General features: G+C 41.8%; 1 protein-coding gene across 6 annotated transcripts in view; it reads right to left on the reverse strand.

The window, feature by feature from the left end:
- Nipa2 (non imprinted in Prader-Willi/Angelman syndrome 2 homolog (human)) overlaps nt 1-12,513 on the reverse strand; it is a 31,228-nt gene extending 18,715 nt beyond the window's left edge. The window contains exons 1-2 of one of the 6 annotated variants that reach the window (NM_001256132.1): nt 12,416-12,513; nt 11,472-11,592 (exon numbers count right to left, since the gene is read on the reverse strand). The gene's annotated coding sequence lies outside the window, so the exon portion shown is untranslated. Of the gene's footprint in view, nt 1-11,471 lie in introns of all 6 variants that reach the window. The other 5 variants (NM_001256130.1, XM_006541324.4, NM_001256133.1 and 2 more) reach the window with 5 other exon arrangements.
- Nucleotides 12,514-12,539: the final 26 nt, after the last annotated feature.

Genomic DNA, 12,539 nt, shown 5'->3' on the forward strand with positions numbered 1-12,539 from the left:
GTTCCTCAATGGCCCCTATCCTCTGAAAAACTAGAAGCTGTGATTCAACTGGTAGAGGAACAATTAAAACTAGGCCATATTGAACCCTCTACCTCACCTTGGAATACTCCAATTTTTGTAATTAAGAAAAAGTCAGGAAAGTGGAGACTGCTCCATGACCTCAGAGCCATTAATGAGCAAATGAACTTATTTGGCCCAGTACAGAGGGGTCTCCCTGTACTTTCCGCCTTACCACGTGGCTGGAATTTAATTATTATAGATATTAAAGATTGTTTCTTTTCTATACCTTTGTGTCCAAGAGATAGGCCCAGATTTGCCTTTACCATCCCCTCTATTAATCACATGAAACCTGATAAGAGGTATCAATGGAAGGTCTTACCACAGGGAATGTCCAATAGTCCTACTATGTGTCAACTTTATGTACAAGAAGCTCTTTTGCCAGTGAGGGAACAATTCCCCTCTTTAATTTTGCTCCTTTACATGGATGACATCCTCCTGTGCCATAAAGACCTTACCATGCTACAAAAGGCATATCCTTTTCTACTTAAAACTTTAAGTCAGTGGGGTTTACAGATAGCCACAGAAAAGGTCCAAATTTCTGATACAGGACAATTCTTGGGCTCTGTGGTGTCCCCAGATAAGATTGTGCCCCAAAAGGTAGAGATAAGAAGAGATCACCTCCATACCTTAAATGATTTTCAAAAGCTGTTGGGAGATATTAATTGGCTCAGACCTTTTTTAAAGATTCCTTCCGCTGAGTTAAGGCCTTTGTTTGGTATTTTAGAAGGAGATCCTCATATCTCCTCCCCTAGGACTCTTACTCTAGCTGCTAACCAGGCCTTACAAAAGGTGGAAAAAGCCTTACAGAATGCACAATTACAACGTATTGAGGATTCGCAGCCTTTCAGTTTGTGTGTCTTTAAGACAGCACAATTGCCAACCGCAGTTTTGTGGCAGAATGGGCCATTGTTGTGGATCCATCCAAACGTATCCCCAGCTAAAATAATAGATTGGTATCCTGATGCAATTGCACAGCTTGCCCTTAGAGGCCTAAAAGCAGCAATCACCCACTTTGGGCGAAGTCCATATCTTTTAATTGTACCTTATACCGCTGCACAGGTTCAAACCTTGGCAGCCACATCTAATGATTGGACAGTTTTAGTTACCTCCTTTTCAGGACAAATAGATAACCATTATCCAAAACATCCAATTTTACAGTTTGCCCAAAATCAATCTGTTGTTTTTCCACAAATAACAGTAAGAAACCCACTTAAAAATGGGATTGTGGTATATACTGATGGATCAAAAACTGGCATAGGTGCCTATGTGGCTAATGGTAAAGTGGTATCCAAACAATATAATAAAAATTCACCTCAAGTGGTAGAATGTTTAGTGATTTTAGAAGTTTTAAAAACCTTTTTAGAACCCCTTAATATTGTGTCAGATTCCTGTTATGTGGTTAATGCAGTAAATCTTTTAGAAGTGGCTGGAGTGATTAAGCCTTCCAGTAGAGTTGCCAATATTTTTCAGCAGATACAATTAGTTTTGTTATCTAGAAGATTTCCTGTTTATATTACTCATGTTAGAGCCCATTCAGGCCTACCTGGCCCCATGGCTCTGGGAAATGATTTGGCAGATAAGGCCACTAAAGTGGTGGCTGCTGCCCTATCATCCCCGGTAGAGGCTACAAGAAATTTTCATAACAATTTTCATGTGACGGCTGAAACATTACGCAGTCGTTTCTCCTTGACAAGAAAAGAAGCCCGTGACATTGTTACTCAATGTCAAAGCTGCTGTGAGTTCTTGCCAGTTCCTCATGTGGGAATTAACCCACGCGGTATTCGACCTCTACAGGTCTGGCAAATGGATGTTACACATGTTTCTTCCTTTGGAAAACTTCAATATCTCCATGTGTCCATTGACACATGTTCTGGCATCATGTTTGCTTCTCCGTTAACCGGAGAAAAAGCCTCACATGTGATTCAACATTGCCTTGAGGCATGGAGTGCTTGGGGGAAACCCAAACTCCTTAAGACTGATAATGGACCAGCTTATACGTCTCAAAAATTCCAGCAGTTCTGCCGTCAGATAGACGTAACCCACCTGACTGGACTTCCATACAACCCTCAAGGACAAAGTATTGTTGAGCGTGCGCATCGCACCCTCAAAGCCTATCTTATAAAACAGAAGAGGGGAACTTTTGAGGAGACTGTACCCCGAGCACCAAGAGTGTCTGTGTCTATGGCACTCTTTACACTCAATTTTTTAAATATTGATGTTCATGGCCATACTGCGGCTGAACGTCATTGTACAGAGCCAGATAGGCCCAATGAGATGGTTAAATGGAAAAATGTCCTTGATAATAAATGGTATGGCCCGGATCCTATTTTGATAAGATCCAGGGGAGCTATCTGTGTTTTCCCACAGAATGAAGACAACCCATTTTGGATACCAGAAAGACTCACCCGAAAAATCCAGACTGACCAAGGGAATACTAATGTCCCTCGTCTTGGTGATGTCCAGGGCGTCAATAATAAAAAGAGAGCAGCGTTGGGGGATAATGTCGACATTTCCACTCCCAATGACGGTGATGTATAATGCTCAAGTATTCTCCTGCTTTTTTACCACTAACTAGGAACTGGGTTTAGCCTTGATTCAGACAGCCTTGGCTCTGTCTGGACAGGTCCAGATGACTGCCACCATTAACACTTTGTCAGCCTCAGTGACTACAGTCATAGATAAACAGGCCTCAGCTAATGTCAAGATACAGAGAGGTCTCATGCTGGTTAATCAACTCATAGATCTTGTCCAGATACAACTAGATGTATTATGACAAATAGCTCAGCTGGGGTGTAAACAAAAGTTTCCGGGATTGTGTGTTACTTCCATTCAGTATGTTAAATTTACTAGGGCAGCTAATTTGTCAAAAAGTCTTTTTCAGTATATGTTACAGAATTGGATGGCTGAATTTGAACAGATCCTTCGGGAATTGAGACTTCAGGTCAACTCCACGCGCTTGGACCTGTCCCTGACCAAAGGATTACCCAATTGGATCTCCTCAGCATTTTCTTTCTTTAAAGAATGGGTGGGATTGATATTATTTGGAGATACACTTTGCTGTGGATTAGTGTTGCTTCTTTGATTGGTCTGTAAGCTTAAGGCCCAAACTAAGAGAGACAAGGTGGTTATTGCCCAGGCGCTTGCAGGACTAGAACATGGAGCTTCCCCTGATATATCTATGCTTAGGCAATAGGTCGCTGGCCACTCAGCTCTTATATCCCATGAGGCTAGTCTCATTGCACGGGATAGAGTGAGTGTGCTTCAGCAGCCCGAGAGAGTTGCACGGCTAAGCACTGCAGTAGAAAGGCTCTGCGGCATATATGAGCCTATTCTAGGGAGACATGTCATCTTTCAAGAAGGTTGAGTGTCCAAGTGTCCTTCTCTCCAGGCAAAACGACACGGGAGCAGGTCAGGGTTGCTCTGGGTAAAAGCCTGTGAGCCTAAGAGCTAATCCTGTACATGGCTCCTTTACCTGCACACTGGGGATTTGACCTCTATCTCCACTCTCATTAATATGGGTGGCCTATTTGCTCTTATTAAAAGAAAAGGGGGAGATGTTGGGAGCCGCCCCCACATTCGCCGTCACAAGATGGCGCTGACATCCTGTGTTCTAAGTGGTAAACAAATAATCTGCGCATGTGCCAAGGGTATTTTACGACTACTTGTACTCTGCCTTTCCCGTGAACGTCAGCTTGGCCATGGGCTGCAGCCAATCAGGGAGTGATGCGTCCTAGGCGAAATATAACTCTCCTAAATAGGGAAGGGGTTTCGGTTTCATTATAGAAGGGGCTTTCGCTTTTGGGGCTGGGGGTTTTGCGCTCCTAGCTCCTGAAGATGTAAGCAATAAAGTTTTGCCGCAGAAGATTCTGGTCTGTTGTGTTCTTCCTGGCCGGGCGTGAGAACGCTAGTAAGATTTGAGGACAGCCTGGGATACAGAATAAGAGCCTCAAAAATAATAAAAAAAATTAACAAAATTTAAAATAAGTAAACCGGACATGTTGGGTAGGCTTTATGCAGTACTGGGGATCTCCATAAGACCCACAAAAGAATTCTGCCTACATTGTTCTTTCACACTCTACATGTTTATAAATAAGTAACCTGAGCTCTAAGCAAATTATTGGCCTTGTAAGACCACAGCTTTCTGGCAGCTCTGAAGTATGCAGTAAAGCATGTTGGGTTGGTTTTGTGCCGTATCAAAACTAGGTTTTTACAACTAAGCCGATATCCTTGGCTCCCATGTTGGAAATTTTATACTTACTGTACTAAGTCTGTTGAACTGTTTAAGTCAATCATCTAAGGGACAAACATCAGTATGTTCATAGGTTCAAGTTAGCTGGTCAGTTGTGATAATTCTGTATGTTTTCCTGTGCTGTGAACAATGGGTTCTGTGAGGTATACTCTTCACTGGGTGTGTTGGTTAGGATTATCTAAAAGAACTGAGCTTTTTGCATGAGCATACATATTAAAAGAGGCTTAGTTTTTTTAAGTGGGTTTGAGTGTTTCACCTGCATGAATATGTACTGCATGTGCCTTTGGTGCTCATGGAAGTCAGAAGAGCATCTGTGAGTTACAGATGGTTGTAAGCCACCATATCAGTGCTTGGAATTGAACCTGGGCTCTCTGCAAGAGCACCTCAATTTGAGAGAGGAAGTATGATATGGAAGGGACTGGAGGAAAGAAAGGGAAGTTTAGAGAAGTGTTGTAGTTAGATTTTAGTTAAAAAAAAAAATAAATTGAGAGGGAAAAAAAGGCAAGTTGAGGTGGTGCATGCCTTTAATCCCAGCATGTAAAGGGAGACAGGTGGATCTCTGAGTTCCAAAAGGAAAGTCGCCCCAATAGTCTAAGTTACTCTCCATCTTGTGAAGGAGAACAGGTCAAAGAGCAGCATCAATATAACACTAATGCCAGCAGTCATCTATGTAAAACATTTCCTGCATTCCTCTTTCAAGGGATTTCTAGCCTTCCCTCTGCAGCTCCTAAGGCAAGATGTACAATGAAGTTCTAAGTAAAGAGTTTGGAGACTGTCAGGCTCTAAGCTAACAAATCTAAGGTACCGCTCTATGTGCCCAAACACTTGTCACCTCATGTTTAAAGGTGACTTCCTCGAGCCCTATCTGACTATAACCATCAGCTACAGAGATGGAAACACATGCAGGGAGGAGAAAAGTAGGATTTCTGAACAAGATGGACAACCATTTCTATAAACTATCAAAATTTTTTAAAAAAGAATTCTGCCTACATTGTTGCTACCAGACTCTGCATGCCTGGTTACTTGTTTATAAGCAAGTAACCTAAGCTCTAAGCAAATTATTGGTCTTTTAAGCCCACAGCTTTCTGGCAGCTCCTACGTATGCTTCATGTTTTCTAGATCAATACAGATGAATAGAATGAGCATCAATTGACCCTAAAAAATTAAATCTGCCTATTCTAGAGTGGCCATTTCATATGTAATAAATAGCTTCATCATCTAGATCAGCATTGTAATATGGAACCAAATTGCCAGAGCAGAACTGTAAAATATCAAAATATGATAGGAAGTAATATCACTAGATATTGAGTAAAATGCAATGGCAATGCTCACAGCCTAGGAAAAGGATAAATTAAAACAAAAAAACAAAAAAAAACTGTCAACCAGGCAGTGGTAGCACATACCTTTATTTTCAACACTTGAGAAACAGATGCAGGCCAATCTCTGAGTTCTAAGCCAGCCTGGTCTCCAAAGTGAGTTCCATGATAGCCAAGGCCACACAGAAAAATCCTGTCTCAAAAAACCAAAACCAAACCAAACCAAAGACCAAAACCACTAACTATGCAAATACTCCTGTCTTATAACAAGGTAGAAGATGAAGACTCACAACTGAGGTTGTCCTCTAATCTTTACATATACAAAGAATACACTCACACACCCCAAATACACACTCACACACAAATGTTTTTATCTACAAGTGACCAATAAATAACCAAAAAATGTTCAACAACCTTAGCTATCAGCAAAACATAAATCAAATTGAACTTCGATTCCATCTCAACCCAGTCAGAATGGCTATCATCAAGAAAACAATAAAGGGGGAGGAATAAGGAAACAGATTAATGGATGTGTAAACTAGTACAGCCTATTTGTATGAAAATACTTTCAAAAACTAAAAACAAAAGACATGATCTAACTATACCATTTATAGGTCTGTACCTGAAAAAAAAAACTGCTGACAGGCCAAAAAAAAAATCATCTTCATATATGTGTTTACTATAGATCTATTCACAAGTCACAAAATACCAACCGCTGATGCCTATCAACAAATCAACATAAAAAAATGGGTCAAACAGCAGAACCTCTGCCACCCAACTGCTGGGACTAAAGGGCAGAGCATGGGCCACCACTGCCCTGCTTGGGGAAACAGCATCTTTAGACTAACAAGGTTGGTATGAACTATATATATATAATATGAGCTCCCAGAGTCTGTGACAGCACACACAAGTTCCACCACACAAATCCCAGCACTGAGAAGGGGAAGCAGACACAACATCTCATTCCTACTCAAGAAGCAATTTATAACCAATCCCTACCGGGGAAGGGAAAGTCAGCTTTTTCCAATGCAGTGATACTGGATACATCAACCACACTCCAGGAACAGTTAGCTAATGTAAAATGGACTCCATGGTTTTGCTTTGTTATATTTTTGTCTTATTGGTTTTTTTCTTTCTATCGATGAATCTATCTATCTACTGTTGTTTCAAGAGAAAGGAGAACATGAAATGGGAGCGGGGTGTCTAAAAGAAATGGTAGGAGGGGAAAGAATATGATCAAAATATATTATATGTATCTTAAGCTTTCTTGAGCTGTGAGAAAACACTATAGCCAAAGGGCTCTTGGGAAGGAAGGGGTTTATTTTGCTTCCAGTTCCACATCACAGTTCATCATCAAAGTCAGAGCAGGAACTCAAGGCAGGGCAGGAACTTTGAGGCAGAAACTGCTGCAGAGGCCTGGAGAAGTGCTGTTAACTAGCTTGCTCAGCCTACTATCTTACAGGCCCACAGAGAGCTGGGTGCTCCCATAGCAATCATCACTAAAGAAAATGCATCATTAGCATGTCTACTGGCCAGTCCAGCAAGGACATTTTCTCAACTGAGGTTCCCACATCCAAAATGACACTAGCTTGTGAGAAGTTGACATAAAACTAGTCAGCATGGTGTAACAAAAAAATTAAAGCATGCAAACAAAACCATCACCAATATTATTTGCTGCCATGACATCTGACACAGCTAGGCACACCATGGACTGCCTCACCACAAATTCCCCTCCATACTTCTGTTGATTTAAAAAAAAAAAAAAAACAAGAAACCCAAAGTGAAACTAACATTACCACGGTACTCTCCCAGCCTCTGAAACTATTAAGTCAAGTAATCATATCTCCCTCCGGAGCTACAAGCTATTCCTCTGATTAAAAAGTTCTTTATTCTATTCTGAATAGCACACCCATGAGGCTCTGCATGGCGTGTGTAGTGTTCTCTTTCTTTGGTTTGAGTACAGGAAACTAAGAAACTGTGGTCTACCTTACTTACAGGCCAGGTTCATGAAGTGAGAACTGACTGGCCCCCCTCTCTGCCCCCAATCAATAAGGTAAAGGGGTGCTTAAAATAATGCACTTAAATTCAAATAAGGGCATTCATTTTCATAGTTTAGTGGCCGACTTAGAACTGAAGACAAGTCTGCACTCCTCCCCAACTGGTATATTTCCAGAAGTAAACATAGTAAAAAAGCAACCTTAATTCTAGAAAGCCGTTCATTTTATTCTAAGGTCAATGAAAGTTAATTGCTCCTACTTTTATTTTGCCTTATGTAAGAATTTCCTTCACAATTTAACATTTCATGACACTGTTTAAAACTTCCTTTCTCTTTCCTTTTCCTTTTTACCTACATACTACCCAAACATGTAAAGCAGAAGGGCTTTGGGGGCAAGTTGCCTCAATCACGTACACGTGACTTTAGAAATTATCAGTCACTGTTCTGTCTTTCAAGACAAACTTGAAATAGTGATTTTATGTCTGTACACATGTGCGCTGCTGGGGCCGCTGAAGGTCAGTCCCCTGAAACTGAGTTACACATGGCTGTCAGTGCCAGTCATCTCCAAGAGCAACAAGTGCTCTTAACACTGAGCCAAGTCTTCAGCTCCCTGAAGAAAAACTCATCTTCAAACTCACTAAGTTCCTTAAAGACAATTACTTTGGCTATCTGTGTTGGTTTTCCACAAAAGCACTCATTTGTGGTAGCAAATTTTATATGAACAGCTTTCTAGAATTAAGGTTGCTTTTTCAGTCTGTTTACTTCTGGAATTATACCAGTTGGGGAGGAGTGCAGACTTAATCTTCAAATTCTAAGGTAGCCACGAGCCACTAAACTCGGAAAAATAATTACCTCATTTGGACTTACAGTTTACTAATAGGACATATGTGTGAATGTCCTGAAAGAAATGAGTTGCTTTGATAGTCTCTGATCCTGTTCCTACTCTCTGTAACTGAAGGTCAAACAAAGCTGAGCACATGCCACATGGATATTTTTTATAAGACAGGGTCAAGCTTAAAAGACAGCTGAAAGAGAAAACAGAAGGCATGAAAGATAGCTCAGCAAATATGAGGACCCAAGTTCAAAACCCTGCACCAAAGTTTTAAAAAGCTGGGTATGGGGCTGGAGAGATGGCTCAGTGGTTAAGAGCACCGACTGCTCTTCCGAAGGTCCTGAGTTCAAATCCCAGCAACCACATGGTGGCTCACAACCATCCGTAATGAGATCTGACGTCCTCTTCTGGTGCATCTGAAGACAGCTACAGTGTACTTAGATATAATAATAAATCTTTAAAAAAAAAAGCTGGGTATGGCCTCATCAGTACCTATAATGGCAGCACTGGGAACAGGAGAGAGAAAGCAGAGAAATGGACTTCTCAGACTTGTTACCAGCACAGCTACCGGCTCAGTGAGAGACCCTGTATCAAGGTAGTGACTAACAAAGCAGGACATTTAACTCTTTAAGTGGAAGAAGCTAGGAATGAGAAAAACGGGCGGGTAGAGACATTAAATAACTTGTAATAACAAGCAGGAAGCAGAACCAGACTCAAGAGGTGAGGTGCCATCCTTTATTCTACCCTTTTCTCAAAGGATGCCGCCTAGTCACAGCAGGTAACTTGCAGCTAACATTGGGGGTCCCAATGTAGTTACCAATAACTAAGACCTTTCCTTTGTTCCACACCTAACTTTTTTTTTGTTTGTTTGTTTGTTTGTTTTTCGAGACAGGGTTTCTCTGTGTAGCCCTGGCTGTCCTGGCACTCACTTTGTAGACCAGGCTGGCCTCAAACTCAGAAATCCGCCTGCCTCTGCCTCCCAAGTGCTGGGATTAAAGGCGTGCACCACTACGCCCAGCTCACACCTAACTTTTAAATCTTAGTTCCTAATACTGTATTTCACACACCTTGTGTTCTTTCCATGGCTACCACTTTAATCTACTCCTAATTGTCTATTTACCGGCTTCATTGCAAAGGGCCCAACCAAAAAGCACTCCTGTAAGCAATTCCTAGTTGAATTCCAGGAGCCAAAGTAACTACCATGTTTCCTGAATTCCCTAGACTTTAGCCTATTCCATTCTGAATTTCCTAACCTGTATTAAGGTTACTTATATAGATCATAACCTCCTTCGCTGTGGCTCTCAGTGAAAAACTGGGCTTGCCTATAAATCACATTTACTTAAACTAACAAAGGTGTTCTGAGTACATAATGTATGAACAAGGGGATAGAGCCATGAAGAAAAACACAGACCAAAACTCTGGTCTTCATGAAAGTTACCTCCCAGACAGAAGCAAGGTAAAACAAGAAATAAAAGGGCACTGCAATGTGGTAAATGCCATGGTGAAAAATAATGCACACTAAGGCGCTAAGGGAGGAGGCCTTGATGAGGTAACACTGCGCAGACTTGAAAGGGATGGAAAAAGAACAAAGTGGCACTATAAACGCAGGCTCTACTTAAGAGCAGGTATGCTGTTTTCTGGGAAAGGAAAGATTACTATGGTTGAGTCTAAGTGAGCAAAGTTATGTGAGATACCACAGTAGAGTAACATTCCAACATTACATGTTAGACCACACAGGAGCCCTATAAGCAAGACACAAAGCCAAAAAATATGAACACACCTGCAATCCATTTATTCTTACTTAAAGTCCTCACAGAACTTTATACAAGTGTTAATTTCAAATTTATCTATACAAAATCAATACAACTAGCTATATACAAAATGTTATAGCTGGGAATGTTTTAATCTGAGATATGTGCTTAGTTCTACAATAAAGAAGTATGTAGAACTTTAGTTTGTCAAGTAGGGAGTTTTAAAGTCTCTAATACAATTTTTACTAACTATAACCTTCATGTTATACATTAAATCTCACAACTTACTCTATATACCTGTTACTTTGCATCCTTTGATGCAAGTCTCTCTTCAACCCACCATCACATGTCATGTCGCTCTACAGAGTTCTTGTGTCTACCACAACAAATGCCCTCAAATAAGTCAGATTTAGGTAAAGCTTTTTATATTTTCTATAGAAAAAAATTGGGTACTATTTAATCATATGTGACTCATTTTATATCTTCACAGAGCTTCAAAGTCAGTAGAACTGCTTTCCTTACATCAAAGGGCTACCACTTCAAACAATATCAGAGGATAGTGTTATTTCTCCTTGACAGCCACAGAAAACACATCTCAGAATGTTAGGCACTCATGAGAGGATCACTCAGAAAAGAGATTGGCTCTACTAATCCTGACTGCCATATCATCTTAAAATGTTAGAACTGAAGGGTCTCCTTATGGAGTCCAGGCTGGCCTTGATCTTGAAATCATCCTGTCCCAGCCTCCGGAGTGCTGGAATTACAAGCTTGTATCACCATACCTGGCTGTAAAAGTTCAGCTCTTAAGTCTACTTCTACATAATGTTTACTACTATCTAAAGCTTATAGCAGTCTCAGCTTCAGGTTTAGCTCATTTTTCTTGTGTGTGCACACCTAGTAGTGGTATTTCCCGTATCTGTGAAAAACTAAAGAAAACAACATTATCAGTCATTCTCCACCTTATTTTTCCTGATGGGGCCTCTCAATCAACCTAAAGTTTACTGACTCAACAAGACAAGCTAGACAAGAGGTGGGCAGGAACCTCCGGGCAGTGGTGGCGCATGCCATTAATCCCAGCACTAGGGAGGCAGAGGAGGCCAGCCTGGTCTACAGAGTGAGTTCCAGGACAGCCAGGACTACACAGAGAAACCCTGTCTCTATAAAAATCAAAACAAAAAACAACCAAACAACCAAACAAAAAAATACTACAGAACCTAATCTCCGATCTAACTTAGCAATACTGTTAGAAATTAAAATTTTAACTTACATGTAAGTTTAATATGGTCTTTCTTTTAAAAAACAGAGATGATTTATTCATTCTCATTTTCTTGGAAACGCTATCCTTTATTCCCATTTAAAGTATTTAACCACGGCAGAGTAGTTCCACCCTGGAAAGAAGAAAATATGGAAGTAGGTGAAAGGACAGAAAATTACTAAATACTTAGATATATAGTTACTGGCCTTCCTGTTCTTTCACTTAGTAAGTACTGTAAGAGCTTCTACATACAGCTTACTGGAATGAAAAACGTCAAATCTCAGACTTCCTCTTTTAACTTTAAAAATAATTAATATGGTATCAAACGGGCACATGATATAGAATCTAAAGAAACTGCACTCAAGACCACTCCTAAACTAAATGCCTTGCCATTATCGTAGAGAAATCAAAGAAGCAGGAACCCCAAACCCTGCATTTTGTGTAAACCCTATTAAGTGCCAGGGAACTGAGTCAAGCAAGCTCAAAACGTTACAGCAAGCCGAAACCATCTTCTGAAAACTCACGAAGGCAAATAAAACTGATATGCAGAACTTAACGAGTACGCGACCGGACAGGGCCAACCAGCCAGACTTCTGCCGGATTGAATGGCAATCAATCCGACTCACTGCGGATCACCAGGGAAGCTGCGTCCACCCCAGAACACGCGAAAAAGCAAGTCGCCCCGGGGCCCTTCTCCGACCTCAGGCGGCCGACACAGCCCGCAGCTCCGCCCTGGAGCTCGCTTACAGGAAGTAGCTACCTTAGGGCCGTCGCAGGCCGGCGGGCGACTCGGCTCCCTCCGGGACGCGACCCCGGTGCCCGCTCAGACCCCCACGCAGGCAGCTCGCTCCTGCGCGCACACAGCCACCGTCTCCGGCGACGTCCCGCGGGAAGTTCGTGCATCCGAGACTGCAGTGAGCGCCGCCTCCTCCATGGGAGAGCCGAGAGGAGCCTACCTCGGACAGCCTTCGGCCGCACCGCGGCCAGCACCAGAAGAGCCGCCGAGAACCTGCCGGGAAACCTGGGCGCAGACTAGTGACGTAAACCGCGCGCGCTGGGCAGGCACAGCTCAGGCCCCGC

Source organism: Mus musculus, chromosome 7 (genome assembly GCF_000001635.26).
Source record: "Mus musculus strain C57BL/6J chromosome 7, GRCm38.p6 C57BL/6J".
NCBI classification, from domain to species: Eukaryota; Metazoa; Chordata; class Mammalia; order Rodentia; family Muridae; genus Mus; species Mus musculus.